A 21,698-nucleotide genomic window follows, 5' to 3' on the forward strand; every position below is an offset into this window, starting at 1 on the left:
AACATTTTTATTACTTTATTTTAAAAATAGGCTTTGCACTACCTCAGCCAAATAAATAGAAATGAGTAATGAAGTACTGACTACCCAGATTTACCCCACTGGCATCAGGGTGACTAATTGTAATTTGGTTACACTTGAATCCACCGGTCACAGTTGAGGCTTTCCTAGGCAGCGTGCAAGCACGGTGGGAGCCAAATGCAGAAGATGGAGACTTTGAAGCAAAGCAAGGGCACAGAGTAGCAAATGACTTTTCCACATCACTCTCCAGGTCAGTGGGAGAACCATGGTAAAATTCAGGACTCAGACCAACGCCATGTCTACAGCAAACCTTTTGCATCTTGAAGGGGCAATCATGAAAAGCCATAATTCCTACAGGGCAGCAACTTGTGGGTGTTCAACATCCCACAAGATGATTATTTACTTTCTGTGAGCTTCAGTGTGATCCGAGAGCAATCTTTTGAGCCTTTGTGCAGAAATAAGCAGGGTTTTTTCTGTTTTTATTTCCTCCCAGCTCTGATGCAGTCGAGAGAGAGTGAAGAGGGCTCTAGCTCTTCTTGTTCATAAGTTTTATTTGGCTGTGCCATTGCTAAGAATAAGCTAAACAACTGCAGCTTAAGCTTGAATAGAAAGAAAGAAGATTGCTTTAGTCCTGTAATTGGGCTGGACATAGGGTCCAAACCATAGCATTTTATCAGAGGGAGTTTTACGCAGACATCATTAATCTGCTTCAGATGTCTGACATTTAGAACTTGGGTATGTTAAAATCACTCCTTCACTTGACCTCCGGATATAACACGTGAAAGAATCAAAATCCACGGATGTATACCAGACTGTGATGATGTAGTGTCTCTCAGGGTGTAATGCAGTGTGTCGCTTGTGTTCCTTATTTTTTGGGGGGGTAATTTTGGATGATATGTATAAGAAAAAGCACGCGTACCATGCTGGTTATAATAATCTAGCAAACTTAGCCGTTAAATCCTGAAATCTGCTTTTACAACTGACTAGGATAGGTAATTTGGGCATGCTCTGGGTATGTAAAGGAACTGCAACACTTTTTTATCTGTGTGGGAAGATTAACATATTACTCTGTGAATAATTTGTTAGGCACAAAACCAGGTAGGTCTCCAGGAACGATGAGTTTATCACTGAACACTCACACCCAGGAGTATGGATTGAAGAGCTTGGAAGAAGTCTGTGCACCATTTGAAACAGCATGCAAGAGTCCTATTTTAAGAAACAGAATTTTATAATGTTTCCATTGAACTTATGAGCTTCCTGTTTTCAGAGCATTAATGCTTTTGAATCCAATTGGGCTACTGAGCTCCTCCCTTGGTACCATCCTCTTCCAAGAGAAACAGCTCTAGCTTATCCAGCTTGACAAAATACTGCACCTGCAAACTTCAGATCCTCCTTTTACGTGGCTTGCATTTCTCTCCTTCCTCGGCATGTCTTCCTGGAGGATGCTGGTGGTGCACAGCACTTCATCCCTCCTTGACACATTTGCTCCTCCTCCCCTGCAGTTCCCCCCATCCTTTTTCCTTGCCACTCCAAACTTTTGGAAGTCTATTTCACTTCTCTAGCTCTCCCCCTTCCACCTCTGAGTCCAGCTACTTCTCTGGTCTTCATCACATCCCATCACTTTCTTCCCTAACCTATACTCTCATCTGGCTGCTTACCCCTTCTTCATCCAGTGCAAGTATATGAAAGTCTTACCCTTATGAGACCCTGCCCTGGATGCCACTGGATCCTGCCTTGTTTTTCTTCGTTTCGACTTTGGCCTCACTTAAAGTACTGTTAACAAATACCGTCTGGAGTTTTCTCCCAAATTTCAAGCTGCTGCTTCAAAGCTTGCAGGTCTTAAAGCTGCACTGTACATGCATGGGTATAATGCATAAGGCATGTATCTTCTCTGCTAATGTTTTCAGAATGAACAAGGACCATCTTGATGGGAATTTTCAGCAAACACCATGTGCTCAGCCTCAGACAGCTGCCGTGGAAACTTCATCCTGAAGTTTTGCAAAGCAGATGAAAATAAAATTTTGTGATGAAAAAAATGCCAGGGAGCTTAAATAACAGACTGTTGCTTGGTGGTTAGTCCTTTGGCAATTGGAAAGCACAGAGTTGCCAGCTCTTCAGCCTCATGCACAGAAATCAGAGTATGTGAGGGTAACAACCTGATTAAATGAATATGAATTAACTTTTTCAGTGAAAGGGATTCCAGAAAAACTATCCTACTTACACCTTTAAATTCTGAGCTATACAATTAAGGCTTTGTTTTCTATGCCTTTGTGATGCAGCTACACACACTGATGAGATGACAAAATGGTGGCCCTGGAGCCTGGAGATCCAGCTTTCCCACTCCGTTTCCCATGCTCAGGAAGGAAAGGCACCAGGGTTGTTAAGAAGAGCCAGTTGTAGAGGATGCTTTTCTGACATGCTGGTTTGTTTGGTGGACCTGATCTAGAGCTATCCGGCATAATCGGAACCTGAGAAAAGACAGCCTTCTGCCTCTTGCCCATCAAGCAGTGTTTGCATTCAGATGGTGATTTGGAATGTCACTCTACTATTTTTTGGTTTTGCTTTGTGATATGAGACATTTAGCAATTGCCAGGATAAATACAGTTATATCGTAAGGGTGGCTGGGGGGTGGTGGTGTTTTTTTCTGAGAATTCCTAGTTATACTGTGAAACTCCCTGTGCGCTCAGGGAGTCTCTCATCTCCACCACTCCATTGCTTAATGACTTCTTGTTTATTCCTTTTGGCTTATCTAAATTCTGTTTCGAGTAATCTTTGTTTTCCTATCCCAAGCCATGTTGTCAGGTCATCTGTGCCAAAATATTCCTGCTGTCAAAGACAAAAACAACTGCGTATCAAAGATTTTTTTCTTCCTTCTGCTGAGAGTTTCTCTCCAGTGGAGGATGTGGAAAACTTCTGAATGATTTTTATGCAAGGTGAGTGCTTTTTTTATTGTGCTCTAGCATGTCTGGAAGAGGAAACCAAGACTAAGATACCTAATATGCCTGATCCTTCAGACACCTCATGGGAGCTGTTTTGCCCTATTTCTTGGGCAGTGTGTGTTATTCCTGTAGGGAGAATTGGGATGGAAAAAAAGTTTGTTGATAGATATGTGCATGTATTCATCTTCGCCCTTTTCCTAGCCCCAAAACCTAAAAATTTGGCCTGAAACAGATATTCCCCTAGAAGAAACCCATTGGAACACAGGAAAGCCCCTACAAAATTTTGCAGGAGAACTTTAACAGGTTTGTAGTAAACCTAGCTTTACCAGTGTGACTAGGACAGCCCTGGGGTTGTGTCTACCTCTGAGCCTTATTCTGGCCTTACAGTTGGGGTTTTTTTGCTTATTCTAGCAGCATTTTGGGGTGCACAGGATATTTGTTTCTTCATGACTAGATGGTCCATGTGAAAGGACAAGGAAGCAAAGCGAGGGAACGGTTCTTAATCTGGGCCAGCATCTTTTCTGCCACCCTGGTCTCAGTGGTGGCCTCTATAAGGGCAACACCTCCCAGACACCCAGTGTTAGTGCTGCCTGCCAACCTGAGAAAAAACATGGTGCTGGCCAGCTCTGCTTGCTGCTCCCCCTGTTTCTCTGGTGCCTGCCAACCAGGTTGTTAAGACCAGGAAAAGCCATTGGGTAGGTGACAAGAGCCAAAGAATTTGCTGAATGTGTCAGGCTTGATAGCAGCTGCCCCTCACCAATCGCATTCCTCTGCCACAGGGCAGATGTGCAGCATACATCCCAGACCTTCCTCCCAGTGGGAGATAAGCCCTGGAGCCCTCTACGGAGTGGGACTGTGCACGTCCTTTTCCCCATATGGTGTGAAATTTGGCTCTTCTGCCCTAGTGGCTATGGGCAGCTGGTAGGATTTTGATTCTTTTTTTAATTATTATTATTATTGAAGATGCTTTGATAAGCTTGGATTTAGGCTTGGTTACCCTGCAGGTAGCAGAGACCTGTGGGGTAATCCCTGGGCCTGGCTCCGCCACTGAGGTACGGAGCAGAAAACTGGGTTGTGGCAAAGGAAACGGAGGGCATTAAGGCACATGATCCCACAAAAGGTACAGCGCAGCTCTCCCCCACCTCAGGTGGCCATGGCCATGGTAGGTACAAGCCTGGGAGGGGAAAGGCAATGCTGAAGAATGTGCCGTTACGTATTTCCTTAGGTTTCCCCTCCTTGGCAGACTTGTGCTAGGACCGCAGACTTGGCAGGCATAATGGAAAGCTGTGTTCCCCTGCAGCTCTCCAGGGACCTTCCCTGGCACTTTGCCTGGCTCTGGGCACTGTGGTGGGGAGCTGAGCTCTCTCAAAGAAACTTTGGATTTATCTGGGTAGCCCCATGGAGGGCAGTGCAAAGGTCCCCAAATGACCCTTACCACACTGGAAAGGGAGACAAAGATAATGTGTGCTCCTCTTACAAACACTAATTAGCTAGACATAGCATTGCACCCACAGAAACATAATTGCTTCCAGGACTGAAGTGAGGGACCCTGCACTTTGTGGAGTCTCCAAATAAGTGGGACACCTCTACCTTTTTCTGTGGAGACTCTCAAACTTTGCACAAATTGTGCAGGCTTGAGCCCCAAAGTAAACACACAGCAAGAGCTTGCCATTGTTAACAACAGTCTGTCTGGAGTCATGATTCTGGAGTTTCACTGAGATTTTAGGCATCATTTTTAATTTGTGTGAAAATAACCCTAAATATCTGCATGGGGTGAGTTTCCAAAACACAACAAACTAGAAGAAACTTGAAAAGCTCTCACAGCTTCTGTTGTGCTTCCTTATGCAAAACCCATTTTAAGTCCAAATCCCAAAGGAAAAGTGGTATGTGGAGTCTCATGGCGCACATTGTACGGTGTGTGTATGGTTACCTGTGCCTCAAAAATAATTTTCAAAATCATTGGACAGCAGGAAATAAATAGTTCAGAGATCTTTAATCCTTACAGGTTTTATGGCAGTAAATATCTGATTAGAGGACAGACAACCTATTCATACCCCAACTGAGGGAAATGGTGAAATCAGTCCTTCATAGGCATCAGAGAGTTCAAAAGTGCACACACCCCCAACATTAGAAACCATTTCAGTCAAAAATTTCAGTTTATTAGACACCAAAAGACACAACTGCAAGATACAAAACTACAGGAAGCCAGTTCTCTTTGGTCCCACTGCTTGCAGAGCTATAATTTCCAAAGAGACTGGCTCCCAGAAACCCCTGCACACTTTGACCCCTCAGTAACACCTATAAATTCCCTTTCTGGAGTCTGTAATGAATGGGGCTGTGGCCATGAATTGAAAAAGGACAAGAGGGTCCCTCTTCCACTACCTTCCCTTTTCTCATCTCTCCTGGTTGAAATGTAAGCCACCGACAAAGTGCGCTCTTCAGTCACAGCAACTGTTTGCCTGAAATCCCTTCTGAAAATGATGCCTTTCATTCAATACTGTTATCGAGTTACTTCTGTGATACATATTTTCCATCCTTCTGTTCAGGCAATGGGGAGAAATTAAGAGTTGGTAGAAGATGTTTTTTGTCAATGCTGTTTTCTGGGGCTTGGGATAGAAGGAGTAGCCAACAACCCCAGAGATCTCAGAGGTAATGTTATGGAGGGACAACGTAAGCTCCCAGTTTTCCTCACCTTTCTTTCTTTCTCTCCCCATTTCTTCTTCAGCTGCACCATCCAGCATGCATAGTCTATGTCAGGGGCTAGGAGAAATGCCTCATGTCTCTTTCTCCCACCAATATTACATCTTCCTCTGGCCCTGCTTTTGAAAGTCCTTTGGGGTTCGAGCCTCTATCATGTCCTGTGTGTCTGTTATGCTCTTATTTTTTACAGGGTGCTGTTGAATTACTAACACTCCTGTGCACTGCCACGGAAGCAGGGAGACCTCGCATCTCTCAGGACAGGACCATATCCCCACCACAGTGCTGACCAGAAAAGTCAGGCAGGTTGGGTACTTTTAAATCTCATTTGCCAAGATTTTTGTTTCCCTATTGAGAATCCAGCCCCAAATTGATTTTTGAAGGCATTACACTGTTTTATGAAGTTGCCTTTTGTGGATATCTGTGAACCATGGTGGTGGACATAAAGTGTTTTCTTGATTTATCACCCTTCTGCATTGCACAAGTATAAAAGTTTGTGATTTTTATATATATAGAGAGAGAGAGAGAGGTCCATGTGTTGGTCACATGTTGAATATAATTTAGGTGTGTGGATCCTTGCAGTCTGGAAAAAAATGCTAACATTTAGCTGGAAAAGTCAGGTACTTGGAAAGCAGAAGTAGAAAGGCTAGTAGGAAGGGGAGAGGAGGTAACTGAGGCAGAGGGAGCCCTAAAAGAGTGGTCCTCAAACCGCGACGTGTATTTGTCTTTGATCCTTGGCAGAGTTGTACAGGCTCTACAGGAAGCTCTGCACTGCTGGAGGGCTGCTTTCAGCTGAGACGCTGGACCCAGTTCCTATTTTTTCTGGCTCTGGTGACTGTCCAGGAGGAAGTGAGAGATCCTATGACACTTTTTGGAAGAGAAGGACATGATCCCACTGCTGTGGATAAAGTTTCCTGTCTGGCAATAAAATGTGTTCAGCTCTGTGGATGGTATTAACAGGTGCCAACATCAGGATCTACAGGCTGTTCGTTAAAGCTGCATAGTCCTCAGCTGGTATAAGTCAGGAGAGCTGCTTAGATGGTGGGGCTGCAGGAATTTTTCCCTCTTCCTTTGCTTGGGAATTACTGCTTTCCTCTTCGGTTCTAACATAAGTTTGGCTGAGCGTAGAAGATTGATTATATCCTCCAAACCTGCTTTTTAAGAGTCATGATATGAATGTAATTTTGTACAAAAAAAGGTTATGTGCAAGCAATTGAACATAGGCTGTCTAGTGACATGCATTTCTAGGAAGATAATGTAGAGCACCTAATGCTAAGAAATTTTCTGGTGCACCAACAGTAAAACTCTTCTAAACTGACAGAAATTAATAGCTTGAGAATCCAGTTACCCATGGTTATCCTTGAAAGGGGCATCATGATAAAGGGGTCTGTGCCTGTGCAAGTTGATTTGTTGGTTGTCATTTAAAGCATTTTGATGTCTCAGGTGAAGGTCAATCCATTGTTGTATTTCTCCTTTTTGCAATTAGCTATAGGTGATTTGTATAGAGCACAAAACATGAATAGCATCTCTTGAAATTAGTACTGAGGTGAGTGGAAAGGAAGAACAAGAGAAACAAGCAGAAACTTATTTAACAGACTGGTTGTTGAATGGTAGCAACATGACTTGACTCAAAGCATTACTGCTTTTAGCATATGATTTATTGCTAATGCCCCTTGCCATGACTGGCCTTCAGCCTTTGATGTCAGTCAGCTTTGAATTAATTACTTCGTAATGCAAAGTGAAAGTGCAGTAGGTTTGGTTTATTCCCTGTTTCTCCCTGAAATTGTTGTGTTAACTTGCCTCATCCGTGTTTGCTGACTCTCTCACCCTCCCCACGAAGCACCTTCTCATTTGTGAATTCAAAAAGCTGAGGAGAGGTGTATGCGCACGTTGTATTGCCTTATAATAAATTGAGCCTTTTAGCCAGGGCAAGCAAGACTGATGTAGGAATGTAGGAGATCATATCTTAGGGGGAAAATCAATATTAAGATGTACAATTGCTCCCATGGTATTGAAAGAATTAGTTGATCTACATGCCAAATGACAGCCCCCTTGATAACAGGGATTATGTGTCCTGTCTTTCCAGGCTGTGCTCCGTTGGGGCTGCTCTCTGGATCCCTCAGGCAGAGATAATCTAATTAGTATAACAAAGACCAGGTCGATTTAAAAAAATAAAGAGGGGGGGAATTGGAGAGAGAGGCTGCAGGAAGGTGGATGTCAGCAAGAAACAGGCTCTGGAAAAAGTTGCAGAGGAGGAGGGGAAAACTGGGAGTACAAGTTAACCGGCAGTTTGGCTCCACAGACATTGGAAATGCAGACGCACCAGACTATTACCAGACAAACCCCAAATTAGCAAGTGCTTACAGCCTTCACAAGCACTCCTTCAATCACAGCCTCGGAAAGGAGGGAGCCGAGGAAACAAGTTGGTGTTGGGCTGAGCGGAAAGGAGGTGGCTTGGACCCGGACCTGCTTGTCCACTGCAAAGTCACGGGCACCTGGTGCAAAAGCAGTTTGCGATAAAATGCTTTACCACAAAAAAACCCCGACAATCCAGGACCAAACAAAACTATCCAACACTTTTCCCCTTTACTAAATTATGCGAAAAGAGCCTTTCTTTCTTTTCCAGCCCAATGCTGAGGCTTGGGCCCAGCTGTAGGCGATGAAGCTGTACTGCCCGTGCTAAGCACGAGGTGAATTGCTTTCCTGAGGACAGGGCGAAGTTTCAAGGGGCTTCTCTGAGTGAGGGCCTGGTTTCTCCATCGGCCACAGCCACACCAAGGCAGATGCCCCTTGCTTGCAGCTGTGCACAAATGAGTGGTTCTGAGGCACTGCAAGTTTCAGAGTTGTTTTAAAATTAATAACTAAGTGTCAGCAGGCCCCTCTGAGCCCAGTATCTAGCAAGAATTAGTTGGAATAAGAGCTGGCTTTTCGTTCCTGTTGTGCAACCCATGATACTGGCTTTTGCAGGCACCATATCTGCTCTGCCAGTGCATCCTATCAGCCCCATCAGCATGAAGCTCCCCTGACAGCTGTGATTGCTTTTGGTGAAACCTGGATGGATGGATGCAGGGTGGGCACATCCTCAGTGGGTGTAAACTGACCTGAACTCAGAATAAATTCCCTCCTGAATGGTGGTGGCGTAGAAGAGAGTTACTTAGGCCCGGCACTGGGCTTGTACCTGACTTTTTAATGTGACTTTCTGGCAACGGTTGTTAGTCCCTGAATATTTTCAGTCTTGTTTTTGCTTTTAGACAGAGAAAGAGGCTGGATCACTGAGTACAGGTCATGCAAGATGTACACCACAGTCCTAGGCTTTTGCAGTTCATTCCCAGCCTTTTCCTAAGTGTGCATCCAGGATTTGTCCTGTCCTTTTTGACCATGTTCCGGAAGTTGAATTCAACTTTAATTCAAAACCAACACACCTGAAGTGCTTTGGTGGTTGGGTCTAGGATTTTGACTCCAAGGCAAATATTGCAATTGCTCAGTCATGCAAATGGGTGCAGGCACCTTCAGGCCATATAATCTGGTATGCTTAGGGGACTGGACGGCTGAAAGAAGGCTCACTCACATCTGGAAGTTGCTTTTTTTCCTAAGGATTGTGAGCACAAGATGTTCAGGCATTTTTGCACAGCTCCCCACTGACCCTCGAGTTCATGTCATCAGACCCAGTCTTGTTGTCTTGGCAAGCATTCACACAAATAAGAGTGCTCTAACAATGGACCCTTTCTTTCTGTATCTTCCCTCTCCCTCTCTTGTCCCTTGCTGCCTCCCTCTCCTACACTGGAGATAGAAAATTTGGAGGCGGCAAGGATGAGATCACTGCTTTGCAAAGAGTGACAAGAAAACTGGCCACAAAATTCAGGGCCCTGCATAGCCTTTTCCCAGGGAGCAGATCTGATGTTATTTCCCTATCCACAACTGCACAGAGACATCAGCACTTTGGAGACGGTGCTTGCCAGCTGCTTGGGTAAGACTGCAGATAAGGCCCAGAGATGAGGAGCCATCAAAACATCAACGTCTAGCACAGACTTTGCATTCCTGGCTTTGCTGTATTTACTTAGTTTAATCACATGACCTTATAAACTGTAATTAGCAAGGCATAGAGTTGTTACCCGTTGTGGGGAAAGCAGCAATCTCAGTTATGTAGGGGATTCTGTATGGGTCCACATCGTCCTTTGCTTCAGTTGTGAATATAGATGCAGGCATTTATAAACGGCTTTTACGTTTGCACAATGCTTTAGAAATGAGCAAAACCAAGTTATACTGTGGCACTGGAGTTGGAGACTCCAGATTTCATATGGATTCCTGCACCAGTGCTGCCTCGAAGCCCCAACTTCAGGTTTCTCCCCACGTACGTTTGCTAGGGTTTTCACCTTCCCAACTCGGTGCTTTAGTGTTCACCTGAACCATCGGGTAAAAGGCCACATCACCACACCTGAACTCTCGCCAGCTGGCAGCCTGATGTGTTTTGTGTGCTCATGGATGGTGGGGCAGACTCAAAACAGCCAGGTGTCTCTTGGATTTATGCTATAGCTCATCCTCCAGCAGAGGTGCTGAGTATGTGCCCCCCTCCTCCCTCCAGTCCCACTTTTCACCAGAACTGCAGGAATTTCCTGCACTGACCGTCTGGACTCAGATGTGTTTTTGCAAGTGTGTGCTCTTTGTTTTCACTGAAATGGAATAAAAACAAACCAGCAAAAGGAAATTCAATAAAAATTACATTTGATAGACCCAGAAAAAATTGATTTTTTTAAAGAAAGTCTACCATTCAAAAGCCCAAATGCAGACATTCCTTACCATCCCACTCCCATTGAAAGTTCAAATTGAAATCACCCAGGACTCAGTTCCTCATATCTCTGTGGGTTTTTTTCTTTATTAAAATCAACAACAAGAAGTCTGACAGGGATTTTCTCAAGGATCCTGCAATGCATAATAACTTATTCACAGCATACTTTCTGGTACTCTGCTTTACATTATAGTTTCTAAGGTTTTGGAAGGCATTGGGACCACTTTTTAATTTATTTTTTGTCCATTCACTCAATAGCCATCTAGCTGGAAATTCAATGTACCATTGCTAAGTAAGAAGTCATGCTTTGTTATGGGGTGCTATGGCATTTGTATCTGTTGGAGAGCCACCATCTTTTGCACAACCATCAGAGCAAAATGTGAGCTGCTGTGTATTCTAGTAAGCATTTGTATCAACCGAGGGCAAAATATTTCGTTTTACCCAGTTCTCTTTCTGTAAAATCTTGCACTTTGATGTGTGATACTTCTTTTCTGAAGAATTTTGCATCAAGTAACAAATCATTACAACTACTCCTCCTCACTTTAAGCAGCATGTTCCAAATTCAGTTCCTTGGTCTGGCAGACAGTGTAACTCTTGATGCAAGCCGTAGTAAATTATCACATTATTTAACAATTACTTACAGCGCGTTCCCTGATAGTTAGGTGCCTTGGGATATTGTGCATTCTGCCTAATTGCAGGTTTAACAAAAAGGTATTGTGGTCATTATGCCATTATGTTATGAAAGTTTAAATAGCAGAATAGAGCAAATCAGATAAAGTTGAGTGAGACTTAGCTGCCTGCATGGGAATGTTAGGAACAGTGTCTCTCACCCTTGCAGGCCACAAAGATAATTTCCTGACTACTAAGTAGTAGTTGGCTTTAAAAAAAAATCTATTAGGCAGCGTCTCCACACTCAGGGGAAATGTCTATCAGCAAAACTGATTAGAGATAAGGGTAAGCAGATGTCAAAACAGAAGACCACCAAAGAACTGAGGTCCTGAAGTGAATGGGGAGGGATCCAGCAGGTAGTAAAAGTAGGGTGGATTACTGTACCATGACTGGGGGCAAATCCTGCCCTCCTTTCAGCTCCAGGGAGCTGGAAAAAAGGATAGTAAGATTGGACTCTGTATCTTATATGGGAGAAAAAGTCTGTTTTCTGCAATCGTTTTTCTGGGTGAATTTGCATGTGTGAGTGTGTGTTTTGTTTTTCTCAGAAACTGCTTCTTTAACCTAATGATTGAATGAAAAATGAAAGTATTAAGGAGAACAAAGAATAGTGAGAGGATGTTCTGCAGAATTTCTTGCTTTTCCTGTAACCGCGGAGGAGCTGAATTTGAACGATCTACCTCTGTAGAAAGAGCTTCTCCATAATACTCAGTTTTGTCACAGGCTTCACCTGGATTAAGTCTCCAGTTATGGGGGCTACACAAGGTTTAAAAAAGTACCAGTAAAGAAGTTTTGATGAAGCTTCCATTGCAGGAGCAGATCTGTGAATTTCAGTATCTTGTAAGAACATATAGGCTTTACCAACGTTTTATGGGGGAATTCATGAGAACAAATCCTTTTATGATGCCACATTATTTCTATGGGGTTGACATGAAATTGTTAATAGTATTTCACATTCACCCTGCTCATCTTTAAGTTTATATCAAGAGATGTAAAATGCAAGGATCTGTGGTCCCCCCTCTTCCCTTGTCCTCTGCCAGCCGGAGGACATGCAGCACTACCCTGCCACTCTTCTTTCAGAGAGATGCCCACATGCATTGGAAAGGGGCTTCAGGCAACCTTTGCCAGCTAGCTCAAAAGCCATTTTAGCGTTGCCATGCAAGGCCTGTGTGAGGGTTTTACCACTCAGTTTTGCTCCTCCACCAAAGAGATGAGACGCTGGCAGCTGAGATATGCAGAGGGCAGAGCACAAGTCTCCGGCTCTCCCGGTCAGCTTCTGGTCATGCCAGAGCAGCCACGCATGAGTCCCGAGACACTCACAGGAAGGTATTAGGGCTAAACAAAGAGAAGCTTTTTCAGACGTGGAGCATTTTTGGTGCTGGCTCTGCCTTAAAACACCGCACGTTTCAGGTCAGGCTCTGAATTTCACAGCAGTCTTCCCATTCCTGAAGCACTTGGGGATGCTTTTCTCAGCAAGGCTCCCAGCAAGTCAGCTCCCCAGCAAAGAGCTGGCATTGCTTAGGGCTGGTTCTGGCCTCATTTGTGCTTATTTGAATGCACAGAGCTTTTTTTCTATTAGATGCGCTCAGTTTCTGCGTGGGTTTCCCCGGCTGTCCACAGCATAGGTACCTGGCATCTCTGCCCCCTCCTGTGCATGGGCCAGGTCTGGATCAGAGCCCGTCAGAAGCAGGGCTGCCTTTGACGCAGGCACTGAACTGACCGCACACTGTCGCTGCGATGGGACGAAGGCTGCGAACCACCTGCGACCCGCGCATGTGGGATCTGCTGGGAGGCAAGCAGGGAGAAGGATGCGTCAAGGGAAAACTGGAGGCAGGGGACCCCTAGGTTATGAAGATGCTGTGTGATAAATTTGTTGTGGGACTGATACTTGCTCAGGCAAAGTCCTGTAAGGGAGATCTGTCCCCACGCCTATTGACAAATGCTTTCGTAGCTGTATTGTTAGAGAGGGTGCTTTCCCCAAGCAGGAGGGGTTTTGCACAGTTGGCCGCCACGCCTGGCTCCCTCCGCTCCTCCCTGTGCCCAGCGCTGAAGGGGGACGTCGTTATTGATTTGGGGGATTTGGGGGAGAGCTGGGACCTGCTGTTCAGTGCCCCAGTCCCACTCCCCTCCCACTGGGGCTGCTGCCTGCTTCCCCACCACCCACTCGCCACTGCCTGCATGGAGTGCAGTATCCTCTTACCCACCTGTACCTGCCAGCCTGTTCCTTCCGAAGAGCACTGGGAAGATGTTGAGCAAACAGATCGGGCCACACAGTGCTAGCAAGTCCCCACCAGCGAAGGTAACCAAATCTCTGCAGCCTTTTCTCTTTAGTCTTGGCATCAAAGGAGCTGGGAAAGGCCAGACAAATCCCAGGTAGATGCTCTGTGCTCATCAACAGTGGCTTCAAACCTCCTGCAGGAAAATCTGCCTTGTTTTGCTGAAAGAGAGGCTAAATCAAACCAGCAGGTTATTTATCCTGAAACACATTTGTCTACTCCACCAGTGCTGTACCAAGTTAAGACAGGGTGAATTACAGCAACTGCCCTTCTCAGGTTAGCCCATACCTAACTTCTGCAGCAGTCATGCCTGCACAGCACATGCTTGACGCTCTCAGCTATCTCAGGTCTTTTTTGAAACTAGTAACTCTGGGTTTATTCACTTCACTTGTTGTCCAAGAGCTGGGCCTGGGTTCCAGGATGCCTGTACCAGCCAGACCCCTCCAGCCTTCCCACCTCCATGCTGCTGGGCAGCCACGCTTCTCTGCTGCCGCAAGAGAAGACTTACCCAGTCTCCACAAGCCCTTGTAGAAAACTGGTTTTCAGAGCACAGGCATCACTACCCCCCTGCATCTGATGCGCAGGTTGGGGGAAGCTATCCCGGCCCCAGGCTCAATCTTCATCCTTGTCCATCACTGGCCCTTTGGAGGAAAAACAGGAATGCCAACAAAGATAGTAGGGAAAAAAATGTGCAAGGTATGATTTTTTTTTTTATTTGTTGATGTTTTTTCTTTACAAAAATGCAGAGTTTCATCCTTACTGCTGTTGGTGCTAAAAGAGAAACTGATGAAAGCCACAGTAGATTTGCTTCATCAGATAACATAATACATCATTCAAAAGGTAAGTTGCAAACAGTGGTCCTAATCTCATAACATTAACCACAACCTCTGCTTTTCCTCCCCTCAAAATCCCAGCCACTTCGAAAAAAATCTATCTTCTTGTCCAGTGATAAGTGATTTTTTTATCAATGTGATATATCCAGCAGTGAAATGGATTTCCCTTTTTACAAGGTATGACAACTTTTGCTATGGAATATTTCCATTACAAGAGGATTTGATTGATTTGAGAAGTGTCCTAGATAATAGCAGGCTGATCAAGAATAAATTCGCCTGAACATTGATGTAGAGTACTGTTTTTAAGTGGGTTAATGTTGTTCCTAATAAGAATGTCTAAAGTTCGGAAAAGTTGCTTCTTGTAAAACAACTACAACATTATATCATTTTTATATCCCTCAATTTGGCAAATAGTCATGTTTTTCACTTTCCCTTCGGGAAGGAATTGTCTGTATGACCTGAAAAACTTTGGTCTTTCTTAATGACTCAGGTTGAAAGCAAACAGTGGTGGCCTGCGCCAAATATTGATCTGATCCTGGAAAGGGCTGGCCAGCTGCAGGCTGCTCTAAAGTGGAAGCTGTATGTGGTTGAAACTGTGCTTTGACCAGGCTGCATCGCTTCCCGTCTTATTTGTGAGTTGAAAATCAGAGACCTGCCTTCTTCAGGGAAAGCCGAAACCGTGCCACTCTGCTCCTCTTTGCTGTGCTTTGTCCTGAACTCTTCCCTATGTACCTGCTCCCTCACCAGTTGCCAGATAACAAATGCGTTGCTTATTCCAACTTTTTTGTACCAGTGGAGAAAAACACGCATGTCTGAAGAGTGAGTTTCTCCGACGCATACTGTACGGGGTGCTTCACCCACAGATATGAGCACTGTGCTGAGCTGTGGGGCATCCTTATTTTTGTGCAACGTCTGCTCAGGCAGAGTACCAGCTCAGCACAGAGGGGCTGCCAGACAAGTCACCACAAAGACACGGTCACAAAGACACTCACTGGGGAGTCTTGCTCGTTTACAAATGGTGAGTGGGTTTTCTTCTGTCTAGTGGTATCATTAGAGCACCATGCATCTCTCTCCCATCTTTCTCTCTGTGGTTTTGCCCAGAATGAGTGACTGTGGCTCCTCCATCGCCTGTGCGGTTGTCGTAGCATTTTCAACTTGTCTGTAGAGGCAAGTCCTGTGCAGAGCTGTTGCAGGTCTTCAGGTCCAGCCTAAACTGTGGGATGGCAGTGGCACTTCTTGAGGCCTTTCGTACCTCTGGGACGCCCCATGACGAAAATCAGCTTTCCCCCGTTATGCCGAGGGAGACAGACCCACCATAAGCAGGATCGATGCCTGCTCCCCAAGCCGGACTCCCCTTCCCCACCTGCTTGGCTCTGCCCTGGTGCATCAGGGCCAGGGAGACCCCAAAACAGCCACCTCGTGGTGCCAGTGGGCATGCTCTATCACCTCCTCTGTGTTTGGGAGGAACAGCCCTTTGCACGTTATAACTCACAGAGGATCGGTGAGTGCAGCCCGCAGCCGCACATGGCTCTGCCTCGGGCTCCTTGCTGCCATCCAGCCGTACCGTGACCGCAGGCTGGGACCAGCACCAGTCCAGAATCGCTTTGCTTAATTACAACTATTTGAGTGGAGACTACATCTTCCGTGGGAGTACATAGTCAGGATTTGGGAAATGCCAGACAGAATCAAAAGGAAAAGCAAAATTTTAATGTCTAAGAAGCTTTTTCCCTGCACTTACACCCAAAGACAGTTGATACAATAAAAGCACAGCTTTGGTCCAAAACGGTCCGTTCTGGATTTGCACAGTACTTTATTATTTTTAAGAGAAACTGGCTTACTTCCAAATTCATATGCCAGAGGCTGAATGAGCTAAATTTAAATACCACAGTATTTCAAATGGATATTTTGCATTAACAGCAATCTCATTTATTTTAGTTTAGCATTTTCACATAGTTTTTCAAAGTTAAGCTAGACCCACTGTGTAAGAATGAGTGTTTCATTAATTTTTATAAGAGTTATAAGAAGCATATGTTTTAAAGTTTCATTTTGTAACATAGCAAAGTATATTTTAGACATATTTATTTACATAATGGCCACATTAAAAGAAATTTTCATATGGAAAAATGTAGCAATACCAAGCGATGGTTACTACAAAGTTTTAAAAAAATGTATTAATGATATGGAGTGAAAAGAAATTGGAAAAATTTTAAAAATTAAATGAGAGGATGTGATTATTTTTTTTTTAAGTGCTCAAAGTGAGCACATTTCCACTCCTATCACAAAGCCAGTGAAAGCACAGTGTTCTACAGGAAACTTTCATGAGGAATCACAAAAAAAAAAGTCATGTGAAAAAACTGCAGTATCTCACCTGGATAACCAGATCTTCATCCTAAAAAGGTGAGAAGTGTTGATTCTGTCTTTGCTGTTCTGATCAGTTTTGGTTCAGGTTGCATTTTGTTAAATGAAGTATGTTTTTTATATATATATATATATAAAAAAAACATGTAAAACAAATATTTTACTAGAATATAGCAATAAAAGAAAAGCACAAAAATGTAAATGTTTTGACAATATCAAAACAAGACTTGGCACAAAATAATCAGACCTCTTCTGGTGAGAAAATTTGTGGAATATCTTAGGTTTTGGCAAAAAAATGCATTTTTCTGTAACAAGAAAACCTCTCCAGCATTTTATCAGCTCAAAGTTACCACAAGTATCATGAAAATTGTTACAGCTAATAAATAAACTACATCAGCACATAATCCTACTAGAATTAAATCAACAGCTACTGTAACCTCCATTTGTCTAAGGAAAAGTTTGAAGAAATCCTCAAAATGTAATTTGTTTTTACAGGTTTTTAGACGTTAGAAACTGTAAGCCTTGCCTTAACAGGAATTTGAATTACCATCTAAAATAATTTATACAAGATGCACTGAAGAGATTTTATGTATATAAGAGACATATGGGTTTTGCTCTGCTTTGACTGAAGAGCTGTTGTTTCTGTAGGCATGTGTATTCACATTTTGACGGTAGTTTCATAATCTAAGGTTTTCAGCAAGAGTGCAGGTTTTTACATCAGGTATATTTTCTGAGGAAAGCACAAGTGATTAATTTTTTCTCTGAATGCTTGGAGAACATTACTAATATGAACAGGAATTTTGCTTTCCCTATAAGATCGGACCTGTTGTGTCCAAGACCTATTGGACCTACTATAAAGCCTGAACCCATTAGCCTTGAAAACCATTAAGCTGGAGCCAAAACCCAAATAAACTGGTAAGTATATCAGGAAAACAACAAAATCATCATTGCCCCATTATTCCAGGGGCTTATTTCCTCATCGAGTAACAACACTCTTGACTTCTCCCCACAGAAAGTTGTGTAACATCCTGCTCCATGAAGGCATGCATTCCTGGAAAAGTGGAGGTCCTGAGAATGTCAAAAGCTCTTGAAAACAGGTCCAGCTTCCACTTTGCCAGACACTATGGCAAAGACTGCTCTAAGAGCTAATTTTGGATAATGAGCAATCAGCAGAGGCAGAACATCCTGTAAGTATCTACAGCTGAACCCTCTTAAACAAGATTGGGATCACCCAAAGCTTTTCTCATGGGTGTTAATATGGTGATTAAAGTTTACAAGAAGCCTGTGGTTTTATTTTTGTCTTGTCACATGCAAGGGCAGCTAGGCAGCAAAGGTGCCTTAATGTATTGATGTTTAAGAGTCATAGGACTATTTGGTCACCTATGTGCAGAATGCAAGACATGTTTATGTAGCAATAACTGCTATATAAATTTAGTCATGGTTGTTGTACGAGTGGTGTTGGGCAAAGATGTGGCAGCATATTCACAAATATTATTTGCATAAATATACTTTCACTGGCATGTCTGCTTAAGCCTGCCAGAGCATCTGTAAGTACAAGTCTTCTGTTGTATGTAAAATAGATATGCTCATGAATGTTTGTAATGTGCAAATATGTGCTCTGTCACTGTGAGATATACCTCTTCAGAGCTGGCAATGTCTGCTGGCAGCACTGTATACTAGCAGATCCTGTCATCTTTTATTATGTATGCTTTTCCCCACAAAAGCCAACGTGAGACCTCCTACTACATTTTTTTGTGTAACATTTTTTTTGGGGGGGGACAACGGACAGACAGGAACTGCCAACTTTTGGAAGGTGACCTACTCCACAAAATATGTAGGGTTGTTTCTTCCACTTTCTGCTTCTGTTCTTTCTCACCTTTGTATTTAAAACACTGTCTTGAACAGACAGCATCCTGAGTGAGTCTTATCAAGGTCAGAGCTTGTTGCTCTGGCACAGATTTGAATACGAAACTTTGTAGATATCTGATTCCCAAACATCTTGGGAAGCCATGTTTACCACCACTAGCTTGCCTGTAACTGTGGTCAAATTTCTGCTTCCTTTGTTTCATTTCCATTTTTAGAAGACACATCCAATTTAGTTTAATCAAAAGTTAATTCCATTTAATCTAAATTTAAAAGGGTTGTGTGAACAATTTGTTTTGTTTTGGATTATGGTTTTTGGCTATTGAGCAAAAAGCTGAGAGCAACTTAAGTTTTCATGATGAAGAATTTACACGTTTTCATTTTTCTCTCTTAAAAATGCTTGAAACTAAGTTACTTATTTCAGCAGAAATTAGTCCCCCCTTTTTTTTTTCTTCAGTTGAAAGCAAATGAAATCTCATGACAATAGTAGTTTTTATCTCAGGACCTTCTAGAATGGTCATTGTAACCAGAAGGGATGCGGGCACACAGAGAAGTTGCCCTAGCTTCAGGGCTAGGACAAACTTGGGGAAAGTTTTCTCTAGTTCGGTCCCTTGATTATGCTCCACTATGTATAAAGCACCTAGATTTTTTGGGAACTGGCACTCACCTACATGTGGAGTAGTTTAGGAGAGGCATTTGTTTGGTGCCTGTCTCATTTACAATATAACTATTTCACACAGGGTGGAAAGCAGCTCCAGAAACTACTGAAAGATAATGTCTGCCTACATCAACATATGATCGGGTGATTTGAATTTAAATTATTCAAATCAAGTAACGGGATAGATACCAAAGAGTGCTTTCTTTAAAACCAGTTGGTGAACTTGAGGGGATAAGTTCCTTGCACACATTGCCTGGCTATAGGCAGTTGTGAGATGGCCAGCCTTGATTTGGTTGCTCACCCATAGATGCCTACGTGCTGTTTGATATGTTCCCAGGGCATCACATCTGGGTTTCAGCTCCTGGTCACTTGGCCTGGGTCTCCCGTACTTTTATATCATATCTGCCAGCCTTGTGCTAACATCCCAGGTGCCCTGGGGCATGTCAGTTGCGTGCCTATGCAAGGGCAGTAGATTTGAGCCACATCTGTCCATTGAGTCTTGAAAACAACTATCTCTGCATTCAAATGTCAATGATCATTAGGGCTTGACAGCCTCGTTCTCTTTCTCACCCTGTGTTTTATCTTGAGCAGTGCAAAATATTTACTAACTTTTGTATGCATGCAGAGTATAAGCAAACGGGCGACACTATATCTTTGAGGCAAGGATTCTGTGGGCAGAATTGCAAACAAATAAGAAAACAGCAAACTGGGAAGAAACTGTTATGCTGTTTGTCCCAAACTGGTTTACGGTTGCAAGTATGTAGATTTTGTATATTAACTGCTGAAATTCTTTGCGTAAACATAGCCTGATGTGAAGGAGACAGAAAAACGATCAAGAAACCCAGGTTGGTAAAGAGTTTCAGCAGATGTTCTTGAAGAACTGCTGAGACAGGCTTCATGCTCAGATCTGGGCGGGATCATGGGGATGTGAACGTATTCGCCTGGGTGTTTGATGTGCTTGAGTGTGCATCAGAGAGAATAGAAACCAAAGGTGGACAAGGTTATTTGTTTATCACAGAAGAGAAGCAAACATTTACGAGATGTCAGCTCAAATGTTGAACTATCTCGATGATTTGGTAGTAAGACTTCAGGACAGGGTCTGAGTTTCTCCTATTTTGTGTCTGCAGTGCCAACCCTCACCTTGGCTCACAGGTGATCTCAGTTGTAAAGGCTCTGTCTGCTTTAAGAACATCACAAGGTGAGATTTTCATTTGCCTTTGTCCTTTTGCTGCTTTACATCAAAGATCAATCAATGATGAAAGGAAAGGTGTGGTTTCAAGGACGGATTTACTTTTGATTAATTTCTGGTGTCAATGAGCAGGATCTTGCCCACCGTGTTCAGTGTGGGCGAGGTCACATCTCCATGTGCTACCTCTCTCTATGTTGTCCTCAGTGATGCATTGTGCTCAATGCAGCAAGCTGCTACCTGGCACACAGGAGGTGGCCCTCTCCTTCTAATCTGATCCATCTACAACGGAGAGAGGTTATGTACCAGTATGTGCTGGGGGCAGCTGGCTGGAAAGCAGCTCTGCAGAGAAGGACCATGGGGTCCTGCTGGACAACAACCTGGCCATGAGCCAGCAATGCACCCTTGCGGCAAAGAAGGCCAATAGCATCCAGGGCTGAATTAGGAGTGTTGCCGGCGGGTCCAGGGAGGTGATCCTTTCCCTCTGCTCAGCACTGGTGAGGGTACAGCTGGAGTCCTGGGTCCAGTTCCGGGCTCCCCCGTACAAGGGAGACATAGACATACTAGAGAGAGTCTAGCAAAGGGCCACAAGGATGGTGAAGTTACTGGAGCACCTCCCGTATGAGGAAAGACTGAGAGAGCTGGGACTGTGCAGCCTGGAGAAGAGTAGGCTTGAGGGTTCTCGTTGATGTGTATAAATACCTGACAGGAGGGAATGAAGAAGACAGAGGCAGACTCTTTTCAGTGGTGCTCAGTGACAGGACCAGAGGTGAAGGGCACACACTGAAACACACGAGGTTCCCTCTGATCAGGAAACACCCTTTTACTGTGGAGATGGCCGAGCACTGGACCAGGTTGACCAGGTTGTGGAGTCTCCATTCTTGGAGATACACAACCCCCCCCTAGATACAATCCTGGCCAACCTGCTCTAGGTGACCCTGCTTGAGCTGCAGGAGCAGACCTCATGATCTCAAGAGGCCCCTGCCAACCTGAGGGGTGCTGTGATTCTGTGATGTGGTCACGTTTGGTACTTTGTAGCTCTGAAGTGGAATACTTGCTTAGTGTTGTCTGGTAACTTAAAAATAAATAAATAAGAAAAAAAAAGTGTTGCTTTCTTTTATAGTTGTTGTTTTAAAAATATTGCTGGTATTATATATTAGAAACTTGATGTTTGCATCTGAAGTGAATGGGTTCAATGACTATGCACCTGCAGTTTAAACAGTCGGCTATATTATGCCTAGCCACAAAATCCTGTTCTTCTAGAGAGGATAATCTTTCAACACCATCCCCAATGGTCTTCAAATTCTTCCCCACCCACCACCTTCTTCAAAGACTGTTTTGCATGCAGCAAAGAAAAAGATGTAGCTGATGGGTGCTGCCTCATCGCCAGCATGGATGTGCATGTCCCATTGAGTGGA

Source organism: Accipiter gentilis, chromosome 14, assembly GCF_929443795.1.
Source record: "Accipiter gentilis chromosome 14, bAccGen1.1, whole genome shotgun sequence".
In the NCBI taxonomy this organism is placed as follows: Eukaryota; Metazoa; Chordata; class Aves; order Accipitriformes; family Accipitridae; genus Astur; species Astur gentilis.